Raw genomic sequence first — 26,273 nt, 5'->3', positions numbered from 1 at the left:
ACAATCTCCAGTAATTCAAAATAAGAAATTCATGCTGTGAAATGTGATGTTGAAAGAGGACTTTGCATACTTTTCATACCCACCATAGAACACCATTTTGTTTATGAATTTAGGGTCAGTACCCCAAGGTATATTATATGCAGTTTTTTTTTTCTTGTGAGCTATTTTATACTTTTTCCCCCAATTTTTTTATTATTATTACTCTACAGTTTTCTTTGATAGATATTTTGTTTTTGCTAGAAAAAAAAGCATTATTAAAATTTATATTATAATAACATGTTTTGCATTTTTTTTTTCCTAATGTAAAAGTCAGTTCACTGTAATTATTACACAAGTTAAAATATAACTAAAAGGCAAAACTTTTTTTTTATGTTTATCTACTTAACTTAATGAAATTCCAGGTTTTCCTGAAGGCAGTGGTGACGTAGCCCAAGTTGTACAAATGCCCCCTGGTAAGGCAATATCACCATTAGCTTCATGGAAATCTGGTAGCTAAACTGCGAGATTGTCATACATGACATGACAAACATATGCTTCATCTCGTGCATGTGCTGTTCGAAATTACATTTGCTGGGGGGGAAGCAGATAGTTTTACCACTTAGCCACTGTGCTGCCCACTCTGTAAACTACAAACACCTCTTCCTATGTTAAAGCGGGAGTTCACCCGAAAAATCTTTTTTAACCTTAGATTGATGCTCATTTTGTCTAGGGGAATCGGGTAGTTTTTTTAAAAACGAAGCTGTACTTACCGTTTTAGAGAGCGATCTTCTCCGCCGCTTCCGGGTATGGTCTTCGGGACTGGGCGTTCCTATTTGATTGACAGGCTTCCGACGGTCGCATACATCGCGTCACGAGTAGCCGAAAGAAGCTCTATACGGCGCCTGCGCACCGACATTCGGGTACTTTCGGAAAATCATGGCGCGTTGTATGCGACCGTCAGAAGCCTGTCAATCAAATAGGAACGCCCAGTCCCGCAGCCCATACCCGGAAGCGGCGGAGAAGATCGCTCTCTAAAACGGTAAGTACTGCTTCGATTTTGATAAAACTACCCGATTCCCCTTGACAAAATGCCCACATATGTAAACGCCGTTCAAACCCCACATGTGAGGTTACGTCGCGTGCGTTAGAGCGTGTGCAACAATTCTAGCACTAGACCTCCTCTGTAACTCGAAAATAGTAACCTGTAAAAAATGTTAAAGCGTCACCTAAGGAGATTTTTAAGTACCGAAGTTTGGCGCCATTCCATGAGTGTGCGCAATTTTAAAGCGTGACATGTTAGGTATCTATTTACTCGGCGTAACGTCATCTTTCACATTATACAAAAAATTGGGCTAACTTTACTGTTTTGTTATTTTTTAATTCATGAAACCGTTTTTTTTTTTCCAAAAAAAGGCGTTTGAAAAAATATTGCGCAAATACCGTGCGAGAAAAAAAAGTTGCAATGACTGCCATTTTATTCCCTAGTGTGTCTGCTAAAAAAAAAAATAGATAATATTTGGGGGTTCTGATTAATTTTCTAGCAAAACAATTGTGATTTTTACATGGAGATAAGTGCCAACATAGGCCCGGTGGACAAGTGGTTAAAGCCATGATAAGTTAAAAAGGGCCCTTTGGGACTTAACAGCCCTGTTATACTACAGTACATAGGAGTTGGGCAGGTGCTGGGACCCTCTCCCTCTATCATAGAGGTTACTCTACATCAATCTATGTTTGGACTTTGGTAGTAATCAAATGGGGGTTCAAAATGTGTTCTCACATAGGGACTGTTGAGTGATCATTGTCTGCCACTGGTGACATGTTTTTTTAAGGTACAAGTTTCAGGGGCCTAGTGACTTCCTAACAATTACCAAATCTTAAAGCAATTTCTTATTTAGGAAAGGCTTATCTGCTCTGTTATATATAAAAAAGAAAACTTTGGTCTTGACTATTTCGTAAAAGAATAGAAAGCTAGTAATCTTTAACTGTATATTATAGCAAGCAAGAAACAGAGCCAAAGGACCAGGGCAATGGAAAAACGTTGGTCCCAAACAAATGCCCTCAAACAGAACTGAGGATGGAATTTTGTTATCTACAGTATTTGATCCTATAAATATCCTATGAAAAGGAAGAGTTATGCCCTGTACACACGATCGGTTCATCCGATGAAAACGGTCTGATGGATTTTTTCATCAGATATCCGATGAAGCTGACTTTCATCAGTCTTGCCTACACACCATCAGTTAAAAAAACGATCGTGTCAGAACGCGGTGACGTAAAACACAACGACGTGCTGAGAAAAATGAAGTTCAATGCTTCCAAGCATGCGTCGACTTGATTTTTAACCGATGGATTTTCCCACAGACGATCGTTTTTTTTTCTATCGTTTTTTTAATCATCGGATAATTTTAAAACAGGTTCTACGTTTTTTCACCGATGGGAAAAAAACGATGGGCCCACACACGATCGGTTCATCTGATGAAAACGGTCCGTTTTCATCAGACGAACCGATCGTGTGTACGCGGCATCAGTGTTCTCTCTCTTCAGTCAGGTTCCTGCAGCATTGCTCTTTGATGACCTTTCCCCAACCTTGCTTATGGCTCTCGTGGCTTTTTAGAACTATGCCTGTCAACAAATGACCCTTTAGGGGCCATTTCGTGGTCATTTTAGCCCCCAGCATTATTTCTATTCCAGGAATTAGAGACAGGAACAGGCTATGGGATATGTTTTAGAATAGATTCTATATGCAACTACAGTAGTTTATGAGAATAAACAATGACAACCTCAAGAAGCCCTGGAGTTATGGCAAATAAAAATTCCTGCAACATTAAAGGAACAAGAGAACTGGTGGGAAGACACTGCATCTGATTACACAAGCAACATACACTCTTATGTGTTAAGACTGAGCAGTCAAACGTTGCTCTGGAAAAAGTGTAAAAAATTGAAAATTTAAAAGAAACATGTTCTAGGAAACAAATATGTAGGCTAACATTGCCGAGCTGATTTTGAAGATACTAGTCCCCTGGCTGTCTCTTGCTTCAATACCTTGAGCCACTAAGGGGCCCTTAAACAAAATGCTTCTTTATACTGATAAGCTCAAATATATGACAGAGCTGTAAAGCAGCCTGAACTAAACTGATATAATTACTGCTTACCTAGCAGCAGACTGGAAATAAATCCAGCTCTACAGACACCAGATGGAAAGCTGAAAATGCTTCTGTGTTAATCACCTGCAATAAGCAACTAACAATATTGTGTACTGATTGACGCATGAAAGCACAAGCTTGTCAATTCTGCATTGTGCAGGTAATCTCTGTGCCATTTTCAAAATTGTCATAATTCCAGTATCCAAGAGTAAAGTGTAATATATTTAGACAGGAGCTAAATAAAACATATCTCTTATATAACTGTTGTACATTGTCTATCCAAATGTAATCTCACCATATATGTGCCAAATATAGGCAACAAATTGCCCTTTAAACAAAAGTGTCCAAAAATATCTACACGTGATTTTCCAGTATAGTGATTTAGGGCTTTTTCACACGGGCAAACCAACCTGCCGAATTCACTTTGCTCAGCGGGGGATCGATTCGCTGATCTCCGCTGAGCAGGCGGATGACAGGTCCATCTCTGCTCACTGTGCAGAGACGAACCTGTCAGAGCCCCACTGTCCTCTATGGGGAGATCGGATGAAAACAGGCTGCCTGTCCGTTTTCATCTAAAGGAAAATAGGGTCTCCATCCGTTTGGATTTCACAGGCAGGATCAGATAGCAGCGAGTGTCAGCGGACATGTCACCGCTGACATCCACTGCCCCATGGGGCAAATAGAGTGTCCAATCAGGTCTACCTGAAAAACTGGCAGGCCTAATGCCCCTTTTACACAGGCTTTCAGATCAGGTCCTTCTGTCAGTTTTTCAGGCGGACCTGATTGGACGATCCATTCACCCGTATGTAGCAGTGGATGTCAGAGGTGACATGTCTGCTAACACCCACTGCTATCCGTTCCAATCCGTGAAATCCGGATTGATGGAGACTCTATTTTCCATCCGTCTGGCAGATCGGATGAAAATGGACAGGCTGTCCATTTTCATCCGATTTCCCCATAGAGGACAGCAGGACTCTGACAGGTCTGTCTCAGCACAGTGAGCTTGCTCAGTGGGGATCAGTGGATCGATCCCCCACTGAGCAAAGCAGAGTCCGCCGAGTGGACCGCCCATGTGAATAGACCCTTAGGCCCCATACACACGATAGAATTTATCCGCGAATACGGTTCAGCGGACCGTATCCGCGGATAAATCCTCTCTAAGATTTCAGAGGATTTCTATGCGATGGCGTGTACACACCATCGCATTGAAATCCGCGCTGAAATCCTCTGCCGATGACGTGTCGCGCCGTCGCCGCTATTATGACGCGGCGACGGGCGCGACGCTGTCATATAAGGAATTCCACGCATGCGTCTATTCATTACGGCGCGTGCGGGGAATCCCTTTGGACGGATGGATCCGGTAAGTCTGTACAGACGAGCGGATCCATCCGTTGGAATGGATTCCAGCAGATAGATATTCTGTGCATGTCGACAAATATTTATCTGCTGGAAATCCATTCCAGGGGAGATTTATCTGCAGATAAATATCCGTTGGCGTGTACACACCATAGGATCTATCCGCAGAAACCCATTTGATGGGATTTATCTGCGGATAGATTCTATGGTGTGTATGGGGCCTCACACATACTAGGGGGGAGAAAAACTGGGGGAATCAATGGTGGAGAAGGTATATATATATAAAATATTGCGCCAAATGTGAAAAGTAATAAAAAAGCTGCTAACACAACAAAAGGACAATATTGTAACAGAACAGAAGTGATAAAGTGTAGCGCTAAGTGTAGGAAGAGGTGGGAAGCCCCTCTATAACTTGAAAAAAGTTAAGTGTATCCACACTAAACCCATACAAAAAATATCATATATGTGTGTGTGTAACGTAGACACTGAATTCAGGCACCCCGAAAATCAAAGTGAAAAAAATTATTCAGCAAGCTAGTCCATTTTGCTGAAATTTCATTGCAACAACTCAAAATGGTCCTCAGTTTGTATGGCCCCCAAGTGCTTGTATGCATGCCTGACAACATTAGGGCATGCTCCTAATGAGACGACGGATGGTGTCCTAGGGTATTTCCTCCCAGATCTGGACCAGAGCATCACTGAGCTCCTGAACAGACTGAGGTGCAACCTGGCGGCACCGGATGGAACGAAACATAATGTCCCAGAGGTGTTCTTTTGGATTTAGGTCAGGTGAGCGTGGGGGCCATTCAATTGTATCAATTTCTTCATCCTCCAGGAACTATGCCTCCCCAGACCATCACTGACCCACCACCAAACTGGTCATGCTGAACGATGTTACAGGCAGCATAAAGTTCTCCGCAGCTTCTCCAGACCCTTTCACATCTGTCACATATGCTCATGGTGAACTCTGCTCTCATCTGTGAAAAGCATGGGGCACCAGTGGCAGACCTGCCAATTCTGGTGTTCAATGGAAAATGCCAATCGAGCTCCACAGTGTCAGGCAGTGAGCACAGAGCACACTAGAGGACGTCGGGCCCTCAGGCCACCCTCATGAAGTCTGTTTCTGATTGTTTGGGCAGAGACATTCACACCAGTGGCCTGCTGGAGGTCATTTTGTAGGGCTCTGGCAGTTCTCATCCAGTTCCTCCTTGCACAAAGGAGCAGATACTGGTCCTGCTGATGGGTTAAGGACCTTCTATGGCTCTGTTCAGCTCTCCGAGAGTAACTACCTGTCTCCTGGAATCTCCTCCATGCTCTTGAGACTGTGCTGGGAGACACGACAAACCTTCTGGCAATGACACGTATTGATGTGCCATCCTGGTTACCAGGACCCAAAAGGGCCAGGGTGGAGGTAAGGTAAGTATCACAAGCTGAACTGTATTGTTCCCTAAGGGAAATCTGCCTTTGTCTAATAGCCTTCATATCAGGAATGAAGAGGAAAAGAAGCTAGAGGAGGAAAAAAGAGAAATAAGAAAAAGTGAGCGAGAGGGACCCCCCCGGGAGGGCGAGAACCACGGATGCGGGATCTGCAAAAGCGAAGTTCACAGTTGACCATAGCTAGTTGGGAGCAGGGACAGGCAGGAGTGAGTTATCCATGGGTCCCAGATTTTCAAGATTTTTTTTCAAGAATCCTTAAAAATTCTGGACATCTGCTCGTCAACCATCAGGGCAGTCATCCTGGTTTTCACTTCCTGAAAAGCAACGGACGGAGTCTTCCGGGCCTGAGCTATAGTTCGCTTGGCAGATATAAAAAAGGTATGAGGCCAATTTCCACTAGTACATGAAAAAACCTGTAATAGGGCAATGTAAAAGAGCCAGTCGAGAGTCTTTACGTATCGTTACATGAAATAAGGATTGTAATAGGCCAAAGACCCTGGACCAAAAGCCGATCAGACGTAGGCATGACCACCATATATGCAAGACATCCCCACACTGACCGCAATCCTGAAAATATCTGTCACTGCTACCAGGCTAAGTGGGGGCAAGCCTCGCCTGGACCCAGTACCACAGCAGGAGCACTTTATATGCTGCCTCAAGAGTGTTAGTTTTGAATGAGCATTTCGATATTATTGACCAAGCCTTACTCCAGGCACATTTTGTTTTTATCTAGGAGGTGCCTCTTAAAGGTGAACTTACCCTTTAAAGCTCCACTTTCAGATCGGTTTCACCTCCCACCCCCTCTATCTGATTGCTGTAAATAAAAAAATTATTTCTCTAGCTAAATGCCCTTTTTATCTATCTTAAGCGGTATTCACGTGTCATTGCAGCACTGAGCCTCTTCACATCAGTGCCTGCATGACATGGACACTTGACATGATATGGCTGTCCAGCAGCGAGGTCCTCTCAGTATCCAAAAGAGGACAACATTATCATGCAAGACCGACGGTCTCGGGGGGACATCGCAGAGCTGGATCAGCGGTCCTCCTATCCAGGACTGGTGGTGACGAGGGACCTGAAGGGGGACGAAGACGACTTGGGTGAGTTTATCTGTCTTTAGGGAGGAAGGAAGAGTGCATTCATAAATATGAAAGCCCACTCAATGCTGCTGTGCGGTGTGATCCATCTACCAGGGCTGTGCATTTACAGGCCACATTTAGCTCACAAATCACTGCAGCTGTAGGAATAAGCGTTATAGCACCTTACAGTAACAAGCATAAGCCTCATGTGGCAATTTCCTCCAAGGTTACACACATAAGAAACAAGGAAGGAGGAGGAGGAGAGAGACAAGTGCCTGTGTGGCATCACAATAAAGATAGATGAATGCAACAAGCGTACCTGATTACTAAATCATATCTATGGTCAAAATGTAAAATCATGCATTAATTTTTAGATTGTATTTTGATTATTTCTTGCCTACTCACATTATTTTGAAGGATCTTGACGTTTGTAAACGTACATTGTGAAGCTCCCCACACATTTACTTCCTTAAATTCTCTGACACGTAGCCACTATGTCCTGTTAGTAGGCACTGCTGTGTCAGACATTTCACAAAGCCTGCCTTGTGAACTACAGAGGTGCTGAGAGGAGGAGTTTCAGGAGACGGAGTCAGTATAGGATTCACTGCTTGCAGACAGCAAGGTACCATGGGATATATAGTTCTTAGACTAAGTTTACACAAGCTTTAAAGCAGGTGTTCCGTCAGATTCGACGACCTGTCAGATTTGACAACGGAAGTGACGTTGCCAACAAAATGTGCTTACTGCAAAATGCGTTCATTAGGTAAAACAATATGAACCAGCTTTTTACAGTACAAAATATCATCCAAAGAGTCCTAGAATCTGGAGAAATCTCTGTGCATTAGGAATAAAAGGCTGAAATGCAATATTGGATGTCTGTGATCTCCAGCCCCTAAGACAGCGCTGCATTAAAAACCAGGCCTGATGGATATCACTGCATGGGCTCAGGAATACTTCCAAAAATTACTGTCCGTGAACATACTTCACTGTGCCATTCAAAAATGCAAGGTAAAGCTCTATCATGCAAAGAAGAAGCCATATCTGAACACGATCCAGAAATGCTGCGGTCGTCTCTTGGCCAAAGCTGATTTGAAATGGTCTATTGCAAAGTGGGAAACTGTTGTGTGGCTAGAGGAATCAACATTTTTAATTCTTTTGACAACCATGAGTGCTGCATCCTCTGGACTAAAGTAGTAGGGAACCTTCTTGCTGGTTATCAGTGTTCAGTTCAAAAACCTGCATCTCTGATGGTATGGAGGTGCAATAGTGCGTATGGAATGGGTCGCTTGCACATCTGGAATAGCACCATCAATACTGAAAGCTACATCCAGGTTTTAGAGTAGCATATGCTCCCATCCAGCTGACATCTTTTTCAGGTAAGGCCTTGGATATTGTCCAGCTGGACAATGCTAAACTGCATACTGCATCTATGACAACAGCATGGCTTTGTAGTAGAAGAGTCCGGGTGCTTAACTGGCCTGCCTGCAGTCCAGACCTTTCACCAATAGAAAATATTTGGCGCATCTTGAAATGAAAAATACAACAAAGACACAGGACTGTTGAGCAGTTAGAATTCTATATCAGGGAGGAATGGGATAACATTCTTCTCCCAAAACTTCAGCAACTGGTCTCCTCAGTTCCCAGATGTTTACAGAGTGTTAAAAGAGGGGATGCTACACCGTGCTAAACATAGCCCTGCCCCAACTTTTTTCAAACGTGTTGCTCTCAATTTCAAAATTATGATAATTTTTTCTTTAAATGGTACAATTTTCTCAGTTTAAACATTTGATATGTTTTCTAATTTCTTTTGTGAATAAAATATGGGTTTAAGAGATTTGCAAATCATTGTATTCTAATTTTTTGGATTTGTTGTTGTAAATACGGGCTGTGATGCAGACGGCCAGCGGTTTCCAGCATCAGGGCACTTCTTTGTGCTTAGTCTGCACTGTATGCTGAACACGGCCCATACAACTTGTGTTTACTAAGGATCATAATACAAATTGAAGAATCGTCTGATGCACTGGAACTCTACACTGGAGATCAAAATTAGAGAACAATTTATGAACACTTGAGTTTTTTCAGAAATAATGCAATCTTCATTGCTCAACATTTGATGGAAATTTTCTTGTGGTCTATACAATGCTAACAGAACAGGGATTTTCAAAATAACCAATATACTGAAAAAAACAACAAAAAAACATTATTTTGTAGAAAAAACAATGATGAAAATGAGAAAACAGAAATGATTGTAGCACGGAGAAGGATTGCAACTAACATTTCTGAAGGTTACAACACCCAACAATTAGTAGGAAGTGTACAGGCCCTTGCTTTGAATGATTTCAGCACATCTGCGGTCATAGGACATCACTAGTCTCACACTGCTCTGGTGTGATTTTGTTGCACTCTTCTTCCAGTCTCTTCCACAGTTTGGTGACTGTAGTGAAGGGTCACAGCTGATCACTCTATCAGAGGCTTCTTACCACGATCGGAGATGCGGTGTGCCAGACTGACACGCTTCGATCGCCACACTGCACACCCCCACGGGCGCTCGCCGGCATGTTATCCTGCTGGACGTCATATGATGCCCAGTCAGGATAACAGAACCACTTCCCAGTCATCATCCTGCATACGGCGGACAGGAAATGGTTAAATGGCGAGACACTGTATGACGAGACAGATCCTTACTCTGTTCAGTGCTGAACTGATTGCCCGTTGAGATTCTCCGCTTTATCCTGTCCTCTATTACATTTGTCTTTTGTGGACGACCAGCCCTCTTGGGGGATTTGAATACGTTTGTGACGTTGGAAGGATGCAATATTCTAAAATTCACAGATTTGGAACAACAAACTTCTCTTGCTATGGCGGAAAGGGTCATTCCTTTTGGCCTTCATCTGGACAACCAGCTGCTGGAGGGTTTCAGTCCCTTTAGGACGACTCACCATCTTGCAAAGTCAGTGAAAACTGGAAAGTTAGGCTGCCAGCTAAAGAAGTTGTAAAGGTTTTATTTTTATTTTTTAAATAACAAACATGGTGTACTTGGTGCAGTTGGTTTTGCACTGAGTGGCCCTGATCCTCCTGTTCTGGGGTCCCCCAGAGATGCTCCTGGCTCCTCCCTGCATTGAGTGCCCCCTTAAAGACCCGCATTCCGAGGGGGCACCCGTGCAGGAGCGCGCTCCCAAATACTGCTGCTGCGTCCATTGACACAGACAGCAGGACTCGGCCCCGCCCCCCACGTCACTGGATTTGATTGACAGCAGCGGGAGCCAATGGCTGCTGCTATCAATATATCCAATGAGGACCCGAGACAGTGGCTGGAGTTGATGGGCTCGTTCTCATCGCTGGAAAGATCGGATTCAGGTAAGTAAAAGGGGGCCTCTGGGGGGTGGGGTGCAGAAGGTTTTTCACCCTACTGCATTAAGGTGAAAAACCTTAAGGGTTTACAACCCCTTTAAATAGGGTTTGTCAGATAATTAAAGAAATTAGCACAAGGTGTCAGATTAACACCAATAACTGGGAGGTATCGGAAAGTGTTCTCTAATTTTGATCAATGTTCTTTTTTCAAATCTCATTGAATTTTTTTATTCTGTGCTTCAATATATGTAACTCATGAAATATGCTTAAAGCGGAGTTCCACCCAAAAGTGGAATTTACGGTTTAAGCACCCCTAGTCCTTGCCCCCTTACATGCCACATTTGCAGTGTTGCCAACCTACCAAATTGGAATTTACTGACACAACACCCAAAATTTACTGGCACAGCCAAGTTTTTACTGGCATTTCCAAAAATTACAAAATTACAGTTTTAAGTGCAAATTAGAGCATTTAGGCTACAAACAAATACAATATGCAATTAGCAATATGATTTAAGGTAGATTATTAGGCAAAAAACATAGGGCCAGATTCACAGAAGAGATACGACGGCGTATCTCCTGATACGCCGTCGTATCTCTGTGATCCGCCCGTCCTAACTATGCGACTGATTCATAGAATCAGTTACGCATAGATAGCCATAAGGTTCAAAAGGTGTAATTGACTTACACCGTCGGATCTTAGGATGCAATTCTAGGCCAGGCCGCTAGGTGGCGATTCCATTGCGGTCGGCGTAGAATATGCAAATGACTAGTTACGGCGATCCACGAAGATCCGCGCGTTCGTCGCAATCCCGTACGTCGTCGCTAGTCGTTTTTACCCGTCGCAAAGTTACACCTGCTTCAACATGGCTTATCTTTAGATCAGCCATGTTAAAGTATGGCCGTCGTTCCCGCGTCGAATTTCGTTTTTTTTTTTTGCGTAAGACGTCCGGGAATACGAAATGCCGTAACGCACGTCGCATTTCAAAAAAACTTTGGGGCGCCGTAATTTCGCGCAATGCACGTCGGGAAATTTCCTAACGGAGCATGCGCAGAAAGTTCGGCGTGGGAACGCGCCTAATTTAAATGGTGCCCGCCCCATTTGAATTAGGCGGGCTTGCGCCGAGCGCATTTACGTTACACCTTACACCGCTTTAAATAAACTAAAACACAGGTGGAACTCCGCTTTTACAAAACTGCTCTTTTACTCGTGTTTAGATTATTTCAAATAGGACTAAGCAGTGACCTTCTAATTTAGGAAATTGTAGGTTGTTCTCTAATTTTGATCTTTATGCGGCGTACACACGACCGTTTTTCATGTCATGGAAAAAAAACAACGTTTTTCTCGACGTGATTCTTGTCAAGCCTGCCTTGCATACACACGATCGTGAGCAAAGCGCAGTGACGTACAACGCGTACGACGGCCCTATAAAGGGAAAATTCCATTCAAATGGCGCCACCCTTTGGGCTGATTATGCAGATTTCCCTTCTCATAACTTGCTTCTGAGCATGCACGTTTTTTTCTCCGTCGTTAAAGTGGAGGTTCACCCGCAAAAACATTTTTAAGATTAGATTCATGCTCATTTTGTCTAGGGGAATTTGCTAGTTTTTTTTAAAAACAAAGCAGTACTTACCGTTGTAGAGAGCGATCTTCTCCGCCGCTTCCGGGTATGGTCTTCGGGTCTGGGCGTTCCTTCTTGATTGACAGGCTTCCGACAGACTTCCGACGGTCGCATACATCGCGTTACGATTTTCTGAAAGTAGCCGAACATCGGTGCGCAGGCACCGTATAGAGCCACACCGACGTTCGGCTACTGGTGTCGCGATAGATGCTACCGTCGGAAGCCTGTCGGAAGCCTGTCAATCAAGAAGGAATGCCCAGTCCCGAAGACCATACCCGGAAGCGGCGAAGAAGATCGCTCTCTAAAACGGTAAGTACTGCTTCGTTTTTAAAAAAACTAGCCGATTCCCCTAGACAAAATGAGCATGAATTTAATCTTAAAAAAAAATTTGCGGGTGAACTCCCGCTTTAAAGTCGTTAAAGCGTACACACGACGAGAAAAACGACGACGTGAAAAATAGAGCATGTTCTAAATTTTTAACGCCCATTTTTCCCCCCTGAGAAAAATGCTCTGGAGCCTACACACGATCGTTTTTAATGACCAATTTAAAAAATGCTATTTTTCTCGTCATGAAAAAACGACCGTGTGTATGCGGCATTAGTGTATGTTGCCAGTATCCCAGAGACCTACACAAGATTGCCTTTTCCTGCTTATTCAAATCAATGTCTAAAAATAATACATAAACAAGAAAAAAAAAAAAACTCACTTGACTGTACATGAGGCACAGAGGGATTCATAATTACTTTTAATGCCAGCATGCCTGAAATGTATTATGAAATCTGCAAACTTCCAGGTCACTTCCAGCACACACTTCACTTTAAGCCTTTGATTAGCGGTATTTAGACACAATAAATAATGAGACGTGATCATTTGAGAAACGTTACTTTTAGAAATGTTGGAGAGTGCAATTTCTACAGAGTATTTAATTATTGCAGTATATAAAAGAATCACCTGTTTATTACTTTGAAGTACTGGAAAATACAACCTTCAAATCCCCCATGCTGTTTACTCATTAACTGACGTCAGCCATCGCCAACACGCTCTTCCAAATTAACCATTTTAGCCCCACATTCAATGAAGGTAGGAATACACGTTACAGCACCCTACAGTAACAAGCGTAAACCTCATGTGGCAATTTCCTCCGAGATTACACATATAAGAAACAAGGAAGGAGGAGGAGAAACATGTGCCTGTGTGGCATCAGGACAGAGTTGGATGATTGCAACAAGTTTACCTGATTAACCACTTCAGCTGTGAAAATAGAAAAAATTCAGCGCTGGGAAATAACAATCAATAATAAAATATATATGCAAGCCAGCACTGTGAATGTATTCATAAAACAATTCCCAAAGTGTAAAAAAGAAGAAAAGTGCAGCGCAAAATTACAAATAAAGAATAAAAAAATATATATAATATATAATGTCCAAGTGTAGAATAAAGTGTCCTTTAAATAAACAAATCCGGCAGGGGTGAGAGTGGAGAGGAGACACCAGAGGAAAATCCACCACCAAGGTAAAGATGGACTCTCACCTCATTGCTTCGACCCATAAAGAGTCACAAAGCATATCAGCATCCAAATCTCAGTCAGGACCAGCCTCCAGCATAACACCATATCACATAGATATCCGCAGATCACCATAAAAGAAAAACACAAAGATCTAAGTGCTCTCTGTATGTACCGGGGATTTTTAATAAGGAAAAAAATGGTACACTTACATTTAAAATCACTCTAAGCCGAGTGCAAGCAAAGCAGCATGTACAGCAGATGCCAAACACAGCAGCGATGATCGAGGGTGACGTCCGTGCGTAACTCCTCCACCTTCGTACGCGTTACGTCCCGTGGGCGGGACTTCCTCAGCGTCGGGTGAGAGAGAACTTTTTTTTTTTTTTTTTTTTTAACCACTTCAGCTCTCAAAGATTTACCCCTCTTCATGACCAGGCCATTTTTTTGCAATAGGGCACTGCGCTACTATAACTGACAAATATATATATTTGTAGCTATTTTGGCAATTTTTTTTTTTTTTTAGGGTGGACCTCCGCTTTAATACAAGTCCATAATAAGGAATACAAAAGCAGCTTGAAGCAAACTGATGCAGCTTAGGAAGTGGAAACATGCAGGTCAGAAGGCTACCAACTGAATAAGAAATAAACTTGGTAATGAACCCCTGAATGATCTAAGAAGTGTCACAATCTCATCTTAAATGTATCTGAAAGCAAGCTGCATTTGCACATTGACCTTGAGGTACTGTCACATAACATCCACTGAGCTAAATGGAGTTCCAGCACACAGCAAGAGGAGTTTACTAGAACATCAGCATTTACATAGGTTTTACATATCCCCTATGTATATACTGACATTTCTCAAAGTCATCACCATCAAGACCCGTCGGAAGAGAAATAAGGCAACTGCCATTGCTAGCATTGTCTACTTCATAAAGTACTGCATAAAGTATGTAGCCAGTAAAGTCAGGACACGACTCACTAAAAGCAAGATGACAAGATCAAAACGTGGACTTTTTGATCTTTCATTTGGACCTTTGTTCAAAGCTTTGACCTTTAATATGGGTCTTAAACCTTTATTTGGCATTTTGATCTTTGATTAGGACCATGGACCATTGATCAAAACTTGGACCATTGCCAATGGTAGCTCCCATATCACTATCATTAAAGTTTCACTTTAACCCTGTAAATATAATCAGACACCAACATATAACAGCAGGTGCCTGTATATATTCCTTTGACGTTTAATCTGAAAACCAGAGAGTTTCATTTCATGTAATGTTGAAGCTCAGACAACATAGTTCTGGCAATCCCAGTGCCACTCTGAACTAAAAAGGTTTGTATGCCTCTTGCCGCTCTACCTGGTGTTAAGCCCAATTCTCATACTTACCCAGCCAGCCAATCCAGTGATGTCCTGCTATGATCCATCATGCCTCCGTCACATGCCGTGTCCTTGTTCTGCCATCTTTATTGCGGACGTCATCGTGTGCCGGCTGCCTCTTTCTGGGCCAGGCAGCCCCCCGAAGTTGTACAGCTGGATCTGCCCTCCTACGGCCACTGTATGAAACCTGAAGTATCCTGGGATACATGATGTGCATATCCCAGAAGTCTCCAAAACAGAGGAGACACCGTTCTCACCTAGACAAGATTGGCGGATAGGGAGAGAAAGGGCAGATCAAAAAAATAAATAAAATATATTTTTTTATATTGCTCGGGAGGAAGCAGGGGGCTGCAATAATGTCTAATTTATCCACTGAGTTAAGGTCAGCTTTAAAGCAAAGTTTCAGATCAACCAGTAAACTGCAGTTAACCAGGAAGTGCTACAAATGTGCTCAGTAAGCCCATTCAGGTCTCCATAATCTAAACACATACCAGTCATAATTCACAGAGCTCCACACATGTTCATTGGATGGTCTGGTTCCTGATGCCTGTACTGGCTAGAGGGGTGACTGCTGCACCACAGATACACACGATTGATAAACTAAAGCTCCAATCAGGTTGGCCTAATTTGACAGACATGTCTCTGTAACTGCATAACACCAGTTAAAGCGGAGCTCCACCCTAAAGTGGAACTCCCGCTGATCGGAACCCTTCCCCCCTCCGGTGTCACATTTGACACCTTTCAGGGGGAGGGGGGTGCATATACCTGTCTAAAGACAGGTATTTGCACCCACTTCCGGCCACACAGTCTAGGGCAGACTGGGGGCATGACGTCACCTCCTGTCCCCGTCCCCCCGTTGTGTTCTGGGAACACTCGGCTCCCAGTACACAGCGGGAGCCAATCGGCAGGCGTAGCGTGACTTGCGCATGCGCCATAGGGAACTGGGCAGTGAAGCCGGAGCGCTTCACTTCCTGGTTCCCTCACCGAGGATGGCAGGGGGGGGAGGCAGCAGAGTGACGAGCGATCGCTCGTCCTCTGCTGCGGACGGCGCTGGACTCCAGGACAGGTAAGTGTCCTAATATTAAAAGTCAGCAGCTGCAGTATTTGTAGCTGCTGGCTTTTAATATTTTTTTTTCAGCAGATATCGGCTTTAAACAACATTTAAAAAATTCATATAGAAATACATAAAATTCACTATATACAATGCAAAGAAAATTGCAAAATATATATATTTAGGCTAAGTGTTGGATGCTGGGTACTACTATAATATTCTGTATCTTATCTTGAACAAGATAGTGGATGACCACACTAAAGTAAAAAAAATACTTCTTTATTGGTACACATTCATTAAAACCCATTACATCAAGTCTCAATTTTCCTGTTGTATTGGCTTTAATGGATTTGTACCAATAAAGAAGTCTGGAGTGCGGTCTTCCACATATCGTGTTTATTACTATCTCAGCAATGAGCTGGATGTGCACCCGCAGCCGTGCGGACATGATGGACCAGCCTGGAGCGTTATTGGATCGATTTTGGCTGAATTGTATCTTGCTCATCACAACCAGCCTGCAGGCAGAGATACTGGTGTACACAGAGGAGTCTCAACTTCTCTATTCCACAATGTGATCTACTTACAAGTCCAGGGGCTATTACATAGGGTGCATTGAGGACACACCTTAGTCCATAGCTCCCAACTGTCCCTGATTTAGAGAAATGTCCCTCTGTCCCTCTTTCCTCCTTATTTGTCCCTCATTTTGGTCTGATCTATATAGTTATATATAAAATGCACTTTTTATCTTTCAAAAAATGTTCCCCAGTGCTAAACCTTTCATCACATTTATAAATTCCTGCATTTGTAAATTCCAAAAGCTAATAGAAAGGAATAGTAGTGGTAAAAAAAAGCAATTGTGGGTTTAACCAATCTTGTTTTTTTATACAATTCTCCTTTAACCACTTGCCTACTGGGCACATACACCCCCTTCCTGCCCAGACGAGATTTTAGCTTCCGGCACTGCGTCGCTTTAACTGGCAATTGCGCGGTCATGCGACGTAGCTCCCAAACAAAATTGACGTCCTTTTTTTCCCACAAATAGAGCTTTCTTTTGGTGGTATTTGATCGCCTGTGTGATTTTTATTTTTTGGGCTATAAACAAAAAAAGAGCGTAAATTTTGAAAAAAAACACAATATTTTTTACTTTTTGCTATAATAAATATCCCATTTTTTAAAAAAAATATATATTTTTTTCTCAGTTTAGGCCGATACGTATTCTTCTACATATTTTTGGTAAAAAAAATAAATAAAACACAATAACCTGGTTTGCGCAAAAGTTATATTGCCTACAAAATAGGAGACATAATGATTTTTTTAATTTATTTTTTTACTAGGAATGGTGGCGATCTGCGATTTTTTTCAGGACTGACATTATAGCGGACACATCGGACACTTTTGACACATTTTTGGGACCATTCACATTTATACAGTGAACAGTGCTATAAATATGCATTAATTACTGTATAAATGTGACTGTCAGGGAAGGGGTTAACCACTAGGGGGCGGGGAAGGGGTTAAATGTGTATCCTGGGTGTGTTCTAACTGTGGGGGGAGGGGGGTGACCGATCTGTGTCCCCATGTACAAGGGACACAGATCGGTCTCCTCTCTCCCTGACAGGACGTGGAGCTCTGTGTTTACACACAGAGCTCCACGTCCCTGCTCAGTTACTGGGCAATCACGGCCGCCGGGCACGAGCACTGTGTTCCCAGTGAAGCGACGGGGGCGCGCGCGCCTTAGAGGCTTTAAATGACAGGACGTCATATGAAGTCCTGTCGGAACAATAGAGCATTCCGCCCGCCGTCATTTGACGGTGGGCAGATGAGAGAAGGTTAAGAGGGCTTGATAAGGGGTGTGTCCAATGCCTGCATACTTTTGCTGATAGGTGTCCCTCATTCCCATCTCAAAAAGTTGGGAGGTATGTCTTAATCTATGCAAATACTGACTTTCAGAAAGTCACAGCCTGCGTAAAACCTTCAGAGGCTCCAACTGTGCCTTCAGAAAGCAGACTGTGACCAGAAAGGCACAAAATTACCTCCTTATCTTAGATAAATACTTATTTGCGCAGTACAGGTACACTTTTTATTGATCTTATATTTGCTCTCCTCTACAGCTGTAAGACTGTAATACACATTCATCTCATTACTTCCAGAAGAAGCAATATCTGTCAAGTGGACATTGATGGTCAGACTTTCAGGCCAGGGAAGTATGTTTTTTAAAAAAAATATTTAATAGCATATAAATTAATAGACAAAAATACAGTACAATATTACAGAAATTTTTTACAGAAAAATTATCACTGTACGTTCCTCAGAAGTCGCCAACGCACGTTTCGCCGTGGGGCTTCTTCAGGACGAAGACGAGGAATATATGTTTAGCAGTGAAACAGAAATTTATCTGTAATGATACAGTATAGTAAATTAATAACAAAAACATATAAAGAAAATTAAAATAAATGAATGTTTAGAGGTGTATTTACATGTCCAATGGTCCTTCAACGGATACATCCATGAGGCATATAAGGCACAGATAGAAAAAATCGTCATAAACAGCAATGAGCTTGAATAAAAAGTGGCGTCTAGTTCCTTAACCTATGGACCACCGTGCTTGACCTTATTGGCCATTCCAAGGTGACTATTGTGGTGTAACACTGTTGCTGTTACTATATGTCATTAGGCACTATTTATTTATTTAACCTTTCCTTTTTATTTTTTGTTACTCTTTACTCTCCCTATCCTTACCTTTCACTTCTTACTCTTCTTTGGTGCATGCCTCCACATTTTGGCAGCAAGCGGCATCATGCAATGATAATAAGCTCATTTATTTTTTTAGCAATTAGATCCCTGGCTTACGAGAACTTTTTATTCAAGCTCATTGCTGTTTATGACAATTTTTTCTATCTGTGCCTTATATGCCTCATGGATGTATCCATTGAAGGACCATTGGACCTGTAAATACACCTCTAAACATTCATTTATTTTAATTTTCTTTATATGTTTTTGTTATTAATTTACTATACTTTATCATTACAGATACATTTCTGTTTCACTGCTAAACATATATTCCTCGTCTTCGTCCTGAAGAAGCCCCACGGCGAAACGTGCGGTTGCGACTTCTGAGGAACGTACAGTGATAATTTTTCTGTAAAAAAAATCTGTAATATTGTACTGTATTTTTGTCTATTAATTTATATGCTATTAAATATTTTTTTTAAAAAACATACTTCCCTGGCCTGAAAGTCTGACCATCAATGTCCACTTGCTAGATATTGCTTCTTCTTCAATATTATTACAGATGTGGCCCATGTGAGTGCTATCCTCATGTTTTCATTCTTTCTTATCTTTCTTTTCTTTCTTTTCTTTTTCTGTTTCTGATCCCTTTCTCCTTTTTTTTTCCTCCCCTTCTCATCCTCTCCCTCCTTTCTTTCCCTTCTTCTTTGAATCTCATTACTTCCAGTAATGACCAGGGCAGCATTTTTTTTTTCCAATCAGCATTTGAAAGGAGCCTTTGAAATCATGTTCAGGTCCCCTGCTAAAATAAGTTCATTGGGGGATCATTGGGAAAATTCCCCTTATGTTGGTGGCCAAGGAGAATGACCCCCTGAAACAGTCATTAACACGGGCAGCCGCTGGCAAGAATCAGTCGATTGTTGGCAGCGATTCTAAAGGCTGTTTGCGTACGGTGTGTGCGAACAGCAACAGCTGTCAGATTTGTATTCTGTACAAGCCAATGGCTGGTGCCGCGTGTAGCCGCTCATCCGAAGGGGTTACATGCAAATAGAGGCTCTGACTGACCCTGGACAAGTTTCTGCGGAGCTTCTTGCGGCACATAAAGTGGCTTCAGCTAATCAGCCAGTTTGTATGCAGCCATAGCACAAAGTGCATCAGCGTCTAGAGGCTGCATTTAGCAATCTCTGAACGCAGCAAACTATTCGACCTCCATTGCCTGTGTGAATGTAACCTTACAATGGTAATCAGAATGGCCGTCATGCTCATCAGGGATGAGCTCAGGCATGTTTAGAGTCCAAACATTCATGAGCTATCCCACCAGGAAGCGATCACTTTGGACAGCCAATCTTGTGGTGGAGCCATTCCCTGCCCTTTGTGTATGTGCGGTTGTGGGGAGAGGAATTGGCTGTCCGCAGTGACAGCTTCCTGGTGGGATAGCGCATGCGAGTTTGGACTTGTGTCTTAACTAGGGTTGTCCCGATACCTCTTTAAGACGTACAGGTACCGAATTTTTTTTTCAAGTACTCGCCGATACCGATTACCGATACTTTTTGTTAATTTCATGTGACAGTGGCATTAATATGCAGCACTGATGATGAGTGGACTGACTCAGTAGTTTTCCATTTTTATTTTACAATTTAATTTTTTTATTTATTTATTCCATTTTTTTTCTTTGGGGGGGGGGGTGAGAGTCAGTGTTTTTTTTTTTTTTTTACAATTTAACCTTTTTAAATATTTATTTATCACAACTCTTTATTTATTTTTTTATTAGCCCTGTTGGGGGCTTTGGTGAGATATCAGGGTCTTAACAGACCCCTGATATCTCCCCTTTGAGACAGGGAAAGGGACTAAGGACACAGATTCCCCAGTCCCTTTCTCTGCAGCCTCATCTGCACTGGAGATGAATGGACAGGAGGACAGAGGCTCCTCTCCATTCATAAACTGAAGCATCGTAGACACAGGTTACGATGCTCAGTTATGAATGGAGAGTCAGTGATCACTGACTCTCCATTCAGAAATGGAAGGAGCAGGTAAATGACAGATTTACTGACTCCTTTCTCTGCTCTCCATCCTCACAGATCGAGGACAGAGGGGGCGAAGAAGCACGGAGGGGGTCACAGGAGCGATACGTGGAGGAGTAGGGAGGAAGACATAGAGGGGGACTGGAGGAGGATATGGGGACAGTCAGGGATGAGTGGTGCGGCGGTGGGGGAGAGTTACAAGCACCGATCCCCATCTATAGATTTCAATAAAGCAGCTGGGGGGGGGGGGGGAGCAGCAGAAGCGGCTGTCAGGCTTTATTGAAATCTATACAGGGCGATCAGTGCTTGTAACTTCCCCCACCGCCGCATTGATCACCCCTGGCTGCCCAGGTATCAGGTGAAGCATCAGAGCATTTGCCCAAATACAAGTACTCAAGCAAATTCTTGGTATCAATACCGATACTAGTATCGGGACAACCCTAGTCTTAACCCATCTGTAATGCTCATGGCTTTGCCAGGTGGTATTGGTCCTAAGATGTTGCAGGCATCTCTAGATGAGAGGCCAATCGACCACAGCTATAAGAACTCCTAACACCCTCAGCAGCCATTGTCAACCAGGATTCAGTGGAATCATAATGTTCCTCCAGAGGTTTCTAGTGGTTCCTTGAGCTGTGGCTCAATGCCCTCCCATTTGATGGCACCTGCATAGTTCTGGAGCCAATGCTAGTTGGAAGAGCCAGCACCATGGCACCAATATTCTTTTCAGCTGCCTGTAAGAGTGGAAAATTGGACCACCACTGTAAGGGGGGTATCCTCATTGACCACTAATGTAAGCATCATTATCCCGCTGATCCCTGGTAATTTGGATTTAGCAGGGAATCCCCCAAGAACTAAGAGCCAGATTCACAGAAAAGGTACGCCGGAGTAATCTGCTGATACTCCGGCGTACTTTCAAATTTGCCGCGTCGTATCTTTATTTGTAATTCACAAACAAAGATACGACGGCATTTGGCTAAGATCCGACAGGCGTACGGCTTTGTACGCCTTCGGATCTTAGGATGCAATACTTCGGCGCCCGCTGGGTGAAGTTTGCGTCGTTTTCCGCGTCAGGTATGCTAATTAGCTGTTTACGGCGATCCACGAAGGTACGCGCGTTCGTTGCATTCTCTTACGTCATCGTTAGTCGGCTTTTCCCGTCGTAAAGTTGCGATTGCTATTTAGGTGGTGTAAAATTAGACAACCCATGTTGAAGTATGGCCGTCGTTCCCGCGTCGAATTTCAAATGTATTTATTTTTTGTGTAAGTCGTCCGGGAATACGAAAGTACGTAACGCACGTCGCAGTTCAAAACATTACGTCGGGTGACGTCATTTCGCGCAAAGCACGGCGGGAAATTTCAAAACGGAGCATGCGCAGTACGTTCGGCGGGGGAACGCGCCTAATTTAAATGGTACACGCCCCATTTGAATTAGGCGGGCTTGCTTTACACTACGCCGGCTTTACACTACGCCGCCGCAAGTTTACAGGTAAGTGCTTTGTGAATCAAGCACTTACGCTGAAAACTTGCGGCGGAGTAACGTAAACGGGATACGTTACGTCGCCGTAATTCTACATGAATCTTGCCCTAAAAGCTTTACATTTTTAAGGTTCCCATGGGGAAAAAAGATTGAGAAAGGCTGCTCTGAAGGAATTCTGGTTGAGAATGACTGGACTATAGTAATTAATAGCAGGGTTGCCAACCCTCATGAAATTTAAGGACGGTTTGTAAAATCCATGTTTTTTACTGTCCATGAATACCGGACATTCATGCACAGATGTAAAAATCATGGATTTTAAAAACTGTTTGTGAATTTAACGACAGTTGGCAACCCTGATTAATAGCTTATAAAGATACATGAACTGTGTTAGATTAGCAAAACAACATAAGTAGCATGAACACATTCCAATCACATTTACAATAATTAGTGTAGCGATATCAATTTAAAATCATTATGTCAGGGATACCAAACATGTTACAATCTGACAATACAATTTCTGCACAATCAACTTTAGATTTACTAAAACAATGTAATACGAGGAAGATCTTTATAGGTCTAAAAGAAATGTTACAATCAGATTGTAATGTGTGTGGTGAGCTTAACAGAACACCTTTGTGATGTGTCAGGATAGACAAAGCAAACTCCTTCCTACATAGTTACATAGTTGGCGAGGTTGAAAAAAGACACAAGTCCAACCTGTGTGTGTGCTTATATGTTAATAGTACATTGTATACCCCTGTATGTTGTGGTCCTTAACCACTTCCAGACCGCCGCATGTATATGTACGTCGGCAGAATGGCAGGCACATTGGCGTACCTGTACGTCCTCTGCTTGACGTGGGTCGGGGGTCCGATCGGGACCCCCCCCGCTACATGCGGCGGTCGGATTCCCGCGGGGAGAAATCCGGGACGACGGCGCGGCTATTCGTTTATAGCCGCTCCGTCGCGATCGCTCCCCGGAGCTGAAGAACGGGGAGAGCCGTATGTAAACACGGCTTCCCCGTGCTTCACTGTGGCGATGCATCGATCGAGTGATCCCTTTTATAGGGAGACTCGATCTATGACGTCAGTCCTGCAGCCACACCCCCCTACAGTTGTAAACACACACTAGGTGAACCCTAACTCCTACAGCACCCCCTGTGGTTAACTCCCAAACTGCAACTGTCATTTTCACAATAAACAATGCAATTTAAATGCATTTTTTGCTGTGAAAATGACAATGGTCCCAAAAATATGTCAAAATTGGCCGAAGTGTCCGCCATAATGTCGCAGTCACAAAAAAAAAAATCGCTGATCGCCGCCATTAGTAGTAAAAAAAAAAAAAAATTAATAAAAATGCAATAAAAATATCCCCTATTGTGTAAACGCTATAAATTTTGCGCAAACCAACCGATAAACCCTTTTTGCGTTTTTTTTTACCAAAAATAGGTAGAAGAATACGTATCGGCCTAAACTGAGGAAAAACATTTTTTTTATATATATTTTTGGGGGATATTTATTATAGCAAAAAGTAAAAATTATTGAATTTTTTTCAAAATTGTCGCTCTATTTTTGTTTATAGCGCAAAAAATAAAAACCGCAGAGGTGATCAAATACCACCAAAAGAAAGCTCTATTTGTGGGGAAAAAAGGACGCCAATTTTGTTTGGGAGCCACGTCGCACGACCGCGCAATTGTCTGTTAAAGCGACGCAGTGCCAAATTGTAAAAACCCCTCGAGTTATTTAGCAGCATATTGGTCCGGTCCTTAAGTGGTTAAGGTGCCCATCTAATAGTTTTTTTTTAAATGATCGATGCTCCTCGCTGATACCACCGCCTGTGGAAGAGAATTCCATATGTTTTGCACTATGCAGGTAAATGATCAGTAAATAGAAATGCAAAGTTTTTAACAAAGATCAATGGAATAAAGCAGGATTCGGGGAGCACCTGCAGGGCAGTATGTGCATGCTGGGGGTTGTAGTTCCCCAGCAGCTATTACAGAATGTCTGGAAACTTTCTTACCTTGGTCTCCTGGGATCCTCCTTGTGGATGCTATTTTGCTGAGAGGCACGTCTGTTCTTCCTCTGAGCCCACCTTGGTGTGAAATGAAATCCCCCCCTCTAGTCTTGTCTATCTGACCCTACTGTAATGCTGCCAGCTCTCCCTGCAAGCAGTCAGATCCCAGCCTCCTAGTGATCAGCCCTGGCCATATCTCGTACACAACTTTCCATTCTCTCTCTTCTGGTTTAAATCCCCTTTCATATAATCAGCTCAGGTTTACAAGGAGCAAACCCTTCCAGGCGTGGCCAGCTGTCATGACGTCAGAAGGGTGTATCTAAGCCACCCAGTTCTGCATCCCAGGGGGAGAGCTGGCATTAACCCTGTCTGTGCAAGGTGCATGCTACAGGGGCTTAGAGAGGAGCTGCTGCCACTGCCAATTACTTCTCTTTGTGCTAAATGTATTAAAGAAAAAAAATGTGTTCTACATTTCTTCTGTTACACATCATGTATGGAGATAGTTTTTTTAAGGTTCACCATAGTCGTTACAATCTGACCATACAATCTTTATACAATCGACTGTTGATTTACCAAAACTACGTTATTTAAGGACCTACGCTACCTTATCTATCCAATCACTTTTAGCTGGATTCAGGTAGCCGTGCCTAACGTTAGGCAGGCATAGCGTATCTCATATACGCTACGCCGCCGTAAGTTAGAGAGGCAAGTGCTGTATTCACAAAGCACTTGCGTCCTAAGTTACGGCGGCGTACCGTAAATGTGCCGGCGTAAGCGCGCCTAATTCAAATTGTGAAGAGGTGGGCGTGTTTTATGTAAATAAAGCATGACCCCACGTAAATGACGTTTTGAACGAACGTTCCCAGTGGACGTATCCCAGTGCGCATGCTCCAAATTACGCTGCAAAGACTCATTGGTTTCGACGTGAACGTAAATTATGCCCAGCCCCATTCACGGACGACTTACGCAAACGACGTAAACATTTAAAAATTTTACGCGGGTCCGACGTCCATACTTAACATTGGCTGCGCCATCTTTTTGGTGGAATATCTTTACGCCTGAAAACGGCTTGCGTAAACGGCGTATCTTCACTGCGACGGGCAAGCGTACGTTCGTGAATAGGCGTATCTTGCTGATTTACGCATCCTATCGGCCAGCGTAAACAGACAGCTAAGATACGACGGCGCCGGCGGTCGTATCTTAGCTTTATTTAAGCGTATGTCAATTTGAGAATACACTTAAAATGTACGACAGCGCAGACTCGGAGTTACGACGACATATCTACTGATACGCCGTCGTAACTCTACGAGAATCTGGCTATTTGTATCCAATCCAATCAGGCAGACCCTTGCACTACATAACTGATGATGGGTATCAAGGACATTGTAAAATCAGATTGTAATTAACCACTTCAGCCCTGGAAGAATTGTCTGCCCAATGACCGGGACATTTTTTGCGATTCTGCACTGCGTCGCTTTTAAATGGAAGTAAACCCTCCATTACAACTTTCACCTACAGGTAAGCCTAGATTAAGGCTTACCTGTAGGTGTTTGCAATATCTCCTAAACCTCCACGGTTTAGGAGATATTTGCCAAAAAGAATGCACTGTTGTCTACAGACAAAGGCGCAGGCGCACTGAGTATGCCAGTTTTCTGAATGAATAATGCCGGCTTAGACCACTCCCGCGCGCATGCGCTGAGTGACGTCATCACCGATCCAGCCAATCACAGCGCCGGAGAGGCGGTATCCAGAAGTAACCGCCCGGAGAGATGTCTGCCGCTAGAGGCGAAGACGAGGACGGCTTCGGGGGTTTCGATCTAAGGTAAGTAAATGCATAATGAGCTAGTATGCTGGTCATACTAGCTCATTATGCCTTTGTCCTGCAGGTTTTTATTTATTTTTAACTTTTCTGGGGTTTACAACCGCTTTAACTGACAATTGCGCGGTCATGCGACGTGGCACCCAAACAAAATTGACATCCTTTTTTTCCCCCCACAACTTGAGCTTTTGGTGGTATTTGATCACCTTCTGCAGTTTTAATTTTTTGCGCTATAAACAAAAAAAGAGCGACAATTTTGAAAAAAATGCAATATTTTTTATTTTTGCCCCCCAAAAAAATATAAAAAAAAAATGTTTTCC

At 43.0% G+C, this 26,273-nt stretch overlaps 1 protein-coding gene across 1 annotated transcript in view; it reads right to left on the bottom strand.

The window, feature by feature from the left end:
* The window catches only part of RAB3B (RAB3B, member RAS oncogene family), a 114,008-nt gene extending 89,591 nt beyond the window's left edge, over positions 1-24,417 (bottom strand). The window contains exon 1 of the mRNA XM_040360483.1: positions 24,141-24,417. The gene's annotated coding sequence lies outside the window, so the exon portion shown is untranslated. The remainder of the gene's footprint in view (positions 1-24,140) is intronic.
* Between the last annotated feature and the right edge of the window lie 1,856 nt (positions 24,418-26,273).

The sequence above is a fragment of the Rana temporaria genome, chromosome 7, assembly GCF_905171775.1.
Source record: "Rana temporaria chromosome 7, aRanTem1.1, whole genome shotgun sequence".
Taxonomy (NCBI): Eukaryota; Metazoa; Chordata; class Amphibia; order Anura; family Ranidae; genus Rana; species Rana temporaria.
The sequence above is the reverse complement of the archived record's forward strand: the minus strand, read 5'-3'. Positions and strand labels throughout refer to the sequence as shown.